Genomic DNA, 11,597 nt, shown 5'->3' with positions numbered 1-11,597 from the left:
TCTACTGTGATGATTTGAGTATACTAAATGTAGCAGTGATTCCTAAAGGACACATCCAAACCAACAGGAAGGAATGTTTCCTTGTGTTAGCAAGAAGTTTGGTTTTTAGGAGTTTGGCAGATGGCATTATCTGAGTCAGTTTTCCAATGGGGGCAATGAAGTATCGGCTATCATGGTACAAACACAAAGACACACAAACACACACTAGAGCACACACACACACACACACACGAGCACACACACTCACTGAGCGATAGATACACAGATGAAGTTGGTCTCTTCTGAAATACTTTGGAGATGTGGTTCTGATTTCTCCCATTTTGGAGTATTTTCCATTGCATAAGGTGTCTTGCAAATGAATCCCATGTCTGAAGAAGACATGCATGTGTACTTCACATGCCACTTTCCACATAACCAGAAGGTCATGTCATGTAATATTTTTCATGCAGCTGTGTTTTCACTGTGAACAATCCCATGAGGTCAGCTGTGGAATTTTCCACTGGTAGCATCACAATGGGGATCCACTCTTTGGATTTGGGAATATTTCTGATTTTTTTTGATTCAAATTGGAATGATATATCTATCTATCTATCTAGCTAGCTAGCTATATGATTTTTTATCAAAATTGTGCATTTGATGATAATGAATGACATGCATATAAGAATCTGTAGACTCTAGAAAATGAATGAATGTCTACTGTTGCCTGGACTATTCTGCAAAGTCCTGTAGCATTCGAGCTTGTGTGAGGGCTTCATAGGGTTTGCAAAATGTCCAGGTAAGATGGTCCTGCATGAGGCTGAGCTCCTAGTGGTCTCCTCCACAGCATAAGGGCCAAAAGAAACCCATTTCTACACAGAAGATGGGATGCTACCTTATGAAGGTGATTGTAGGTGTGAGACCCTTTTGCTAGGATCCTTTTTCTATTGGGCCAGTACTGTGCTCTGAATGTGCTTGCTGAGAAGAGCTTGGAATTTTCTGACTGAAGCAGTTCATGCAAGCTGCTTCCACTTGCAGGAACAAAGTTTGTTCTCCTTGAGCACTTTGGGTTGTCCCTGGTTGAACTAGAGTGTGTCAGAAGCACTTGTAATGATTGACATTCAGGGTTTCACATTGAAGCCTCTGTGCCATCATTCAACAACTGATGGCTGCAGGTGAGGCCCCTGCCTTTCAATGAGTTTTATGAAAAAATAGGAGTTTTGGATTTCAATGAACCTTTGGAGAACTGATCTTCTCAGCATTCCCCTTGCCTCCCCAAGTTGGGTGATGTCAATTATACAGGCTTTCTTGGGAGCACACATTTCATATTGGGCTGGAATTGGACTCTGGATGTGATTGCTGAAAATAGCTGGGGAGTGGGGGAATGGAAGCCATTTGCTGCAAGCAGTTTCAATTTGCTTTGTTGATTAACGTTTTTTGTAAGTGGGCTCTTGCTGTTTTTTTCTGTGTGACCAAGAAGAAAGCAAAACTGCTTCTTACAGGTGACAGGAATGCTTTCACATTGAAGCCTCTGTTCCATTGATTAAAAACAGTTCACTCATGTAGGCACCTGCACTTCAAGTGAATGTTGTAAACAAGTGTGACAAATGGATGTCAGTGAGACTTTGGAGAACTGATCTTCTCAGCTGGTACTCTTTTCCCCTGAAAGTTGGTGATGCTAGATTCAAGAGATCTCTTTCTGGCACCCTTTGTGTTTCATGCCTGAACTGTGCTCTGAAAGGGCTTGAGGAGAACAGCTTAGAAGTGCAGAAGTGAAGCTGTTTGTGGAAGCAGCTTCAAGTGGCACAAGCTAACTTGTTCTCAGTGAGCACATGGGATTTTCCCTGGTTGAAGCAGTGTGAATGAGAACGGCTTCTCAGAGCTGGTAGGCATGTTTGCATTTGGCAAACTTTGCCATCTGTCACACACAGTTCCTTGCATGCAGAAACCTGCATTTCAAGTGTTCTCAGAAAGGTCCGATGAGTGGGTTTCCATGGAATTTTGTGGAGTTCATCTTTTCAGCAGTCCTCATTGCCTTCTCAAAATTGGTGATCCTGGGTGCAAGGCCTCTCTTGTCAGCCAACATTGTATTTTGGGCCTGACCTTGGTTCTGAATGTGCTTGCTGAGAGTAGTTTGGGAGTGCAAAAGTAAAGCAGTCTCTCAGCAGCTTCAACATTCAGGAGCTCATTTTGTTCTCAGTGAGCACATTGGGGTTTGTCACTACTTAAACTAGCATGAAGAACCATCGCTTCTCAGAGGTGGCAGTTTCCCTCTGAAGCGTCTGCACAATTGGTCAGTGCAAGTTCAATGCAGGCAGGCACTTGGATTTCAAGTGAATTCTGTGACAAGCAATTGAGCAATGGATTTCAATCCACCTTGGGGAATTGCTTTTCCCAGTGGGCCCACAGTTCTCCAAGTTGCTGAACCTAGGTCCAAGGGCTCTCTTGCTAGCACTCTTTGCATATGGGCTGAAACTGTGCTCTGAGTGTGCTTCCTGAGAATATTTTGGAAGTGCAGCACAGAAGAATTTTGGCAAGCAGCTTCCATATTAGGAAATGACATTTTTCTCATCATGCCCATTGAGCTTTGTACCTGGCTGAAGTAGCCTTAAATCCAATGGCTTCTGAGAGCTAGCAGGCACAGTTTCTATTGGAAACAACTGTGCTCTTGGTCAATGGTAAGTTGCTTGCTGTCAGGCACTTGCAATTTCAATGAGTTTTTAGAAGAAGGAGACCAAGGGAATACAATGAAACCTATGCAATTCATTTCCTAATTAATGTTGGTGATGCTAGACCAGAATGGACTTTTGCAATGATACTTTGTCATGATTTTGCAGGAAATGTGTTCTGAATGTGCATCCTGAGATGCATTTGTAGGGGGCAAACAGAAAAATTTTGTGCACAAAGTAGCTTTGTTCTCAGTGAACACGTGCCGGTTTTTCCCTGGTTGAACATGCAGGAAGCAGAACCTCTTGTCAGAGCTGATGGCACCGTTTCACTTGGAACCATCTTTGCACTCAGTAAAGCACAGATCATTGCAGACAGGCTCATGCAATTTCAAGATAGTTTTCAGAATCTGCTTGAGGAATGGATTCCAAAGAATCTTTGAGGAATTGATCCACCCAGCAGTCCCATGGCTTCCTATCTGAGCAAGTGCTCCAAGGTACAAGGGCTCTCCTGCTAGCACACTTCGGATACTGAGCCTGCACTGCTCTCTGAATGTGCTTGGTGAGAAGAGTGTGAAGTGCAGAAGAGAAGCAGGGTGTGCAACAGCTTCAGTTGCAGGATGTAAATGTGTTTCTAGAGAGCATATTGGGATTTGGGCTTGGTTGAACTAGTAGGAATTGGAACCCCTTCTCAGAGCCAGCAGTCACGGGCTTTACTTCGAAGTTTCTGCGTCTTGTATAAAGCAGAGTTTGTTGCTCGTGGGCACCTTCATTTCCAGTGAGTGTTCAGAAAAAAATTGAGAAAAATGTTTCAATGAAACTCTGGGTCATTTATCTTGTCAACCGTCCAATGTTCCACGTGAATATCGGTGATGTCCCAAGGGATCTCTGGGTAGCACAATTTGCACTTTGGGTGTAAACGTCGTTTGAACTTGCTGGCTGAGAAAAGCTTAGAAGTGCAGAACAGAAACATTTTGTGCAGGCAGCTTCCAACTGAAGGAACAGTCTTGTTCTTTGTAAGCACATTGAGGTTTGTTTCTGGTTGAAGCTGCATGAAGTGGAACCGCTTCTCAGAGCCGGCACTCTCAGTTTCTCTCTGAAGCATCTGTTCCATTGGAAATTCAGATTCCCTGCATGAAGGCTCCTGTGTTTCTATTTTGTTTTCTGAGTAAGGGGGAACCATTGATTTCAGTGAAACATTGGCAAATGGATTTTCTTCAAAGAGCAGCTTTCCTTTTTAACGTTGGTGATCAGAACTACAAGGGTTCTCTTATAGGTACACTTTTCCTATTGGGCCTGAAGTGGGTTCTGAATGTGCTTGCTCAGGAGAGCTTAGAAGTTCAGAAGTGAAGCGGTTCATCCAAGCAGCTTCCACTTGTGGCAGTAAAGTGTGTTCCCAGTGAGGAATTTGTGGCTGTCCCTGTTTGAACTAGAGTGCCGCAGAATGACTTGTAATAACTGGCAGACACAGTTTCACTTTGAAGCCTTTGTGCCATCAGTAAACCTGTTTGTTAAATGCGGGTCCCTCCATGTCATTTACCACTAAACTCATTCAAGTTCCGCACGGTAGTGGTTCTTGGAATAAAAAAAAAAAAAAGAATTGTAAAGTGTCTATTGAACACGAAACTCACACATATTGGCAAGGAAGGCTGTGCTTGAAAACTCCTCAGGCCCGCACGGGTGTCTTCAGCTGAGAGTCTGTAGCATTTCCTCCTGGGGCCTCTTTTCCAGTGATGCTGCTGCCCTGCCCTCGCCCGCTTCCCTCCCTTTCCCATCTTTCCTCTGTCTGATCCACTCCTCAGATCCTATCCTCCCTTCAATAGGGCCTCATCCAGGAAGCCTGCCCATGTGCCTCCCACTTGATTTCAACTTCTCCAGTGCACTTGTTGTCAAAGCAGGGACTCCCAGGAGAGAGGGCTCTCCATTCTGCACACTGAAATTTCTCACCAGGGAGGACTCCTCCATGCTTGGATGGCGGGGCTGCAATCACCTGGAAGGTGGAAATAGGAGGCTGGTGGTGTTCTTAGCCAGGATGCTGGTGACTGCAGTGCATTTAATCTATGGCCCCCAAGGAGGTTTATGCTGCAGATTTGTGTACTTCTGCATCTGTATGCACACAGTTCTTCATGTGCGGAAAAAGCAGTGTTCTTAAAGTTTGCCTTATATTATACTCAACTGGTAATTTACAAACCCCAGTGTCCCATCTTAGCCCAGAGCCATTCCATCAGCCCAGGGCCAGTGGGTGGTCCAGCGGTCAGTACTATGCACAGCTCCCAGGTGGCTCCAGTGTGTAGCTGAATTTGAGAGCCACTGTACTGTAGGATTTATCCTTGAGGTTAGAATTCATTGACTTCCTCTTATGTCATTTCACTGGTTCAGGATATTCCTTGTCTCATGAACTATTCTGTGAAATCTTCAAGTTAGCAATCAGGTCATTTCTACCTTCTGATGCCACCTGGTTCAACAGCTTGTTGTTTGGAGGAGTCAGTCATGGGCAGTCCTGGGTCACAGAGAGGGACAGGAAGACCATAATGTGGAATGGTGGTGTAGAGAGTAAAGGATGGGGCCAAAGCCCACACTGTGGTTAGGGTAGGGAAGGGATCTGAAGAGACTACCTTGAAAGCGAGCTCTGGCTGCAGATAACCAGGAATCAGGGCCTGGAAATGGAAGCCATGACAGGGCTTCTGACTAGAAAGGACACATCCTTCTGGGCTGAGGTGGAGGTCCAGCCAGACAGAGGAAAACAGAAAGGATACAGGAGAGGGGGATGGTCTAGATCACAGAGCAGCTCCGTCATCATATCTTAGAGAGTGAATTTTTTTCTTCCAGTATTTTTGGTAAGTTCATTCACGTGCATCTGAAAACACTTTGTTTGTTGGAGAGGCCTGCTCAACCACCACAGGCGATGATATCTTGGTGGATGTGCATTGTAAAAGGAGGTGAGGTTGGTGCCAATAGAGTGTGTGGGCACTCAGGCATTGGCAAGCTTGCTTTGGAGAGAGAATCCTCTAAATGTTATTGGGCTGGCTTTTGAAAGCTCTTGTGGTTTGGCTAGATGTAGAATTCTTCCACACAATTAAGCATGATGTATATTTTAGACAGCATGGTCGCTTGCGGGGCAGATTGGGGGCAAGTGCTGGGGGTCCATGTAGATCATGCTACTACTGGAGTTGGCTACATATAATGGCAACAGCGTTTTGCTACTGCTGAGGAATATTGAACAAGTCTCTGGCCCAGTAATCCATTGCTGAACTCCATCACCAACAAAAAGACATTGAGTGAGGATGAGGACCAGAAGAGCCCGGGAACCACCTTACAGCAGCCTTGAAGTCCTAAACTCTGGTACATCATATGCCCCTACTTGGTAAGTTGTGTGAAAGAGACTTGTCCTGAATTCTTTTTACATGCCAAAATACAGCTTGTCTTTTCTCCTAAACCTATCAGGGCAGTCAGAGCAGCCAAGGAGAACCAACAACAGGGGTAAAATGGCCAGATAGATTGGGATCACTGCAAACATTTCTAGAACCTTCTTTTGTGCTCTGGCTTCCCTGAGGTTAAAGTGTAGGGAACCTGCGATCCAGATTTGTTAGCAAGTAGTTTTCTTGGGAGGTGATGCTAGAAAACTCCAGGTGGGAACAGGAAGTGATTAGGAACTGGAAGACAGGGTGTACCAGCCAGTTGTTGTCACTGAGTGGCTAAGCACAGTCCTGCTAAGGAGTGCTGGGGGTCCATGTAGATCATGCTACTAATAGAAGCCTTCCTACAGAGTGAGAGAGCTGGGGTTCTCCACCCACTCCTGCCAGCCATGACGGGAAGCTGCTGCTGGCCTTCACTGTAGGCAAATGGGCCATGGTGCTGGGGGCTGGAGGTCAGCTGGGGTGTGAAGAAATGGCATAGTGCTGGACAATGTCATCCAGTTTTGAATCCCCAGACTGGGATCTTTAGCAGGGCAAGGTCAGAGACTGTGCTCAGTGCAGCGTCTACTTCTCAGGACAGTGCCAGGCACACAGCAGACCTTCATCAATACCCGTGGAATGCGCTGGCTCGCCCCAGCCCTTCTCTAGGCCTCTCACCTGGGCTCTCTCTGCTGGTCCTGTCTGTTCTAGTGTATTCAGCTCTTGCTTCTACGTCTTTCACTTTCCCGAATCTTGTCCTCTCTCTCCACACTCCTGTGGTCACTCTTTCTCCACACTCCTGTGGTCCCAAATGGCTGTGTGGCGGGGCTGTGGCAGAGAGATCTCATTACTACCAGAGATGGAGTTTTTAAGCCAAATAAGACACGTGCTCTGCTGCCTAGGATTGTCATCAGCATAATGTGAGGTAGAAGGTTTGAAATTAGGATTGTCCTCCCAATCTTAAGGCATATAATCCCTGTGTGCAGACCAGGAATTGCCCTGGGAAGAAAGGCAGGTGTGGGTTTGGAATCAGAGACCAGCATGAGAAGAACACTTTCACTGCTTACTGGACAATGACCTTGGGCATGTCTGTAACCTCTTGGGGCCTCAGTATTTGCATATCTGAAATGGGAATAGTTGTATAACTGACTTCAGGAGGAGTGTAGAGAGACTCCTAGAAGTAGAGGAAGAAAACACCCGGCATCTGTGAAGCACCCCACCCCCATCATTAGCCTTTCCATGATTTTCTAAGCGTGTGTTGATTGACTGTTGGTTACAGCATGCCTGTAGATCTACCTGAGGTTCCGTCTAATCCACATGGACGGAGAAGCTCAGTTTTGCCCAGTTGCCACATTTGCAAGGCCACCTTCTAATAGAATCAGATCCAGGAAGCTGGGGTCCCTTTGCAGAACATACAGGATCCATAGCCAAGTTCAAGTCCCTGAGACAGAGGGCTTCTGCTGGTGTCCTCATGTCCTTGGGGGCACTGCAAATTCAGCTGTGCGACCAGCACGCTAGCCTCATACTAGAGGTTCTAAGCATAGAAGTTAACTAGTGAGATCAAAATAAACACACATAAACTCAATTTACCTTTTTCTTTCAACAGGTCTGAGATAGCTCTCCCTCTAGCTCCTGCCTCGAGCCACCAGGTGGGCAGTGAGGTTACACAAGACTATCAGGAGAGACAGAGAGCACGCCAGAGGATGGCCTTTTATTGGGGAACAAGAAATTCAGGGGAAAATTCCATCCAATGAAGGTCGAGGGGGACAGCATTCCAAGGTCAGGGTCAGTGATTGGTCTCAGGGTCAATGGTCAGTCACACCCCCACACGGATGGGCTCTCGCACCTAGAAAGGGTGGGGATTAGTTCTGACACAGTTTAGCTGGAAGGCCTCACACCCAGTCAGGGAGCTGCCCAATCACGTGCGAGAACGGCTTCCCACACTGCAATGCCTTTCTCCACCGATGTTCATTGAGAGCCTGATCTAGCCCAGGCCAGGGCTCCCGGCCGAGGATGTGGCAGAGAATGAAGCACCTGCCTGGCTGGCTTGTAGGGGACTTAACAATCCGGGTCAAGACAGGAAAGTGATGGTGAAGATGAGACCGGTAGGTGACGTGTCCGAAGCTCTTGGTACGGAGCACTCTTCTAAGCACCTTAACGTAAAAACTTCCTCATCATTCAATAGTTGCAGGAGGAACAGTGCTTTTGTTGTCCATAGGTGGCAACTGAGGCACTGACAGATCAGGTCACTTGGCCAAGGTCATGGAGATAGCACAGGGGGAAGTGTGGCTGCAAACCCTCCCATGTGGCTCCAGCTTTGGGCTCTTTATCCCCCTCGGCCTGCAACCTCTTGGTCATGCTGTGGCCCCTGTGACTTGTCTGTCACCAAACAGTGATTCACTGCAGGGCCTTTCCCGAGTCCTCTTCCACCTCAGAGTGCCTGTGTCTCACAGAGAGTTTACCAGTTTCCTGGGCCCCACTGGAGTTCCTGGTTTTGCCAATCTGGGGCGGGGTCTGAGAATGTGTGTTTGTAACAAGGTCCCAGGTGACCCTGAAGCTGATGGGTCTCAACACAGGTGACTTTCCCCCTCCCCTAGGGTCATTTGACAATGCCTGGAGACCTTTTGAGTTATCACAAGTCAGGGGTGTTGGTGCACAACTCAGGTAGAAGCCATGGGTGCTGCTGAATGTCTACACTGCACGGGGAAGACCTCTACAGACTAAGAAGGATGTGGCCTGATGGGCCAAGGGCGCCAAGGTGAGGAACCCAGTGTGGAGTACAAGCACATGAACTTGGGTGTGTTCAGGTATGGCCTCGGGGCTTGTTTCAAAGTGTCTTCTGTCAGTGCAAAACGCCACCACCTCTGAGTGGCAGTGTTTCTCACAGGCTCTGAGCAGGGATGCTGGTGCTGCTGACCAAAGGACCCCACTTTGAGTAGCAAAAGTGACATGGAGTTCTTAGGACACCATGAACTTCTCAGAAACGCAAAGTGGACATCTACTGCGTTAATTTAGAAGAAAAGAAACTCTGAGTTGGAATAATCCTCTTTGGACTCACCTAGTTGCAAGTTTGCCCTTAAAGCAGCGCTGAGAGACAGCGGGGCCAGGTGGGGGACAGAGCTCCACTCCTCTCCTAGCCGCAGGCAGAGGCCTGCTGGAAATGAGGAGGGTGCAGAGGTGGGTGAGAACTGCCTTGCTTCAGTCCCCAAGCATCCAGTCAAGTCTATTGTCACCTGGAGTGGTGGCTTCTTCTCCAGGGCCCACGCTAGCATTGGGGTTTGCATCTGCCTGACTTTCAGTTCTGCGAATGGAAGGTGGGAACTGGCTGCTTGAGACATGGTTGCTCTCTTGGAAGAGGGTATGGGAGAAATGACAAGATGTCCAGCCCTCCAGAGCCCGCACCCCTGCCCCTGTGATAAATGGCAGCTTTAACAAGGTTTGGTTGAGAGGGTCCCCCAGATTTGTGACTTCCCATGTCCGCCAGCAAATGTCACTATGGCTGGCAGAACAGAAGGCCTTTCAAGAGTGAGCTGGGGGGAGCAGAGAGGGGAAAATATCATAAAATAGAAGGCAGAAGCCAAAACTACCCTTGGCCTAGAGGGATATAGTCCATACTATCATTTTAGGAATGGGGGACATTCTCCAATAAACCCACTATCTGGTCATGTCATTGAGGTCCAACTTCTGAGATTTAGGCAGAAATTCTCCAATGAAACACAAAGTTCCTGGCTTCTCTCAACTGAAAAAATCTCCAGGTTTTGGTTCTTGGCCTATATGTATCATGAAACATTTTCTTGAAGGAAATGAACACTTTGCACTGAATAAACATATATTTGATAGAGTTTACCCCGAGACATCATATTGATGTGTTTTAAAAATTGATTCATTTTATAAATTCAGCAGCTTATTCTGAAATTCCTTTGCTATACATTTAATTTTACCTATTTTTGAATATTATTTGATAGGATGTCATGGATGTTTTAAGTATTAGAATTTTTTTTCGTGTGTGTGTGTGGTTTGGAAAAAGGGCATAAATTTGGCATTCATCAAGGGCCATGTTAACACATGCTTAACAGTAATTATAAGTCACATTTCCTTCTTTTAATCTTTCCCTGAAGATGTGCCTTTCATGTGTAAAGACAAGTGTTTTCAAAGGTGACTCTCTGGACAAATCTTTGGACTCAGGTGGTCAGTGTTCCAAACTGTGCCAGAAAACACCAAATCTGATTTCACAGGCTGGGCTGTCCTTAGCTCTAGTCTCCAAAGTTATTCCCCTTCCTGGCTGTACAACCCATGAGACTTGCCAGAAAGGAAGAGCCATGGAAGACTTTAAGGAGGACAGCCACAGGATCCTCTTTGCTCCTAGCCTCTTGAGAAAATAATAAAAACAACATCAAGCAAACACACAGTCTAGAACCTTCTTCTGTAAATAATTAGTATTTAACATATTGATATGTGTGCCGTGGTCCAAATTGAGAGAGAGAGAGAGAGAGAGAGAGAGAGAGAGAGAGAGAGAGAGAGAGAGAATGTGTGTGTGTTTGATTCTGAAGAATCAAAGCCAAAGAACAGAGATAATTCTATTAGCTGCACCTGGATAGCACTTGGCCTCCTTTCCTGGCAGGCAAGGATCTGAAGTCAATGGCAGAGCTAGTTCGTGGTATAGCCAAGTGTCTCTGCAGCATTTTCAATGCTAGAGCATCTGTTCTGAGAATTTTAGTACAGCACCTAATTTTTTCATCTTTGCAGCAACTTGCAAATGTGGGTGTTGAATGAGGGGTATTTATCAGAGTAGAAAAGTCATTGTTTTGGAGAAGGGGAACAAGTTAGAACAAGTTGAATGAGGGTACTTAAGACTTCAAGGAGAGACAGCAAAAGCAGGGGCAGGGGTGGATATACAACAAGCCTCTGAGATGTTCTTTCCATGTCAGGAGGTAGCAGGACATTGGAGCAATGCCTGTGCATCCACTGCTCAGTTCCATCTTGGGGGAAGACCCAGCACTGCAAGCTGATGAGGAACAGGACATAGGAAAGCCATCTTTACTGCAGATGACACGATTGAGCATCTGGCTCATCCCAGAGAATGGGGGGAGGCAGCTGCAAGCCAAGCTTGGAGGAACCCATGGAGTACCATCAGGTGACCAATGGCCAGTTCAAAACCCTATCTTTTCTTAGAAAACTTGGAATGGAACCACCATTTGGCCCAGCTACCCCACTCCTGGATCTATAACCAAAGGACTTAATACCAGCATACTGTAGTAACGCAGCCACACCAATGTTTATAGCAACTCAATTCACAATAGCGAAACTGTGGAAGCAACCTAGATGTTCTGCTGTGGATACAAAAACATTGTCCTATATAAACACAATGGACTAATACTCAGCATTAGAAGAAAATATAATGATGGCATTTGCAGGTAAATGGATGGAGTTGGAGACTATCATGCTAAGTGAAGTAAGCCAATCCCATAAACCCAGAGGCTGAATGTTCTCTCTGAGAACTGGATGCTGATCCAAAATGGGGGGAATGTGAGAAATGGAGAAATTTTGACCAAAGAGGAGG

This window comes from Ictidomys tridecemlineatus, chromosome 12 (genome assembly GCF_052094955.1).
Source record: "Ictidomys tridecemlineatus isolate mIctTri1 chromosome 12, mIctTri1.hap1, whole genome shotgun sequence".
Lineage (NCBI taxonomy): Eukaryota > Metazoa > Chordata > Mammalia > Rodentia > Sciuridae > Ictidomys > Ictidomys tridecemlineatus.
This window is presented reverse-complemented; position numbering follows the sequence as displayed.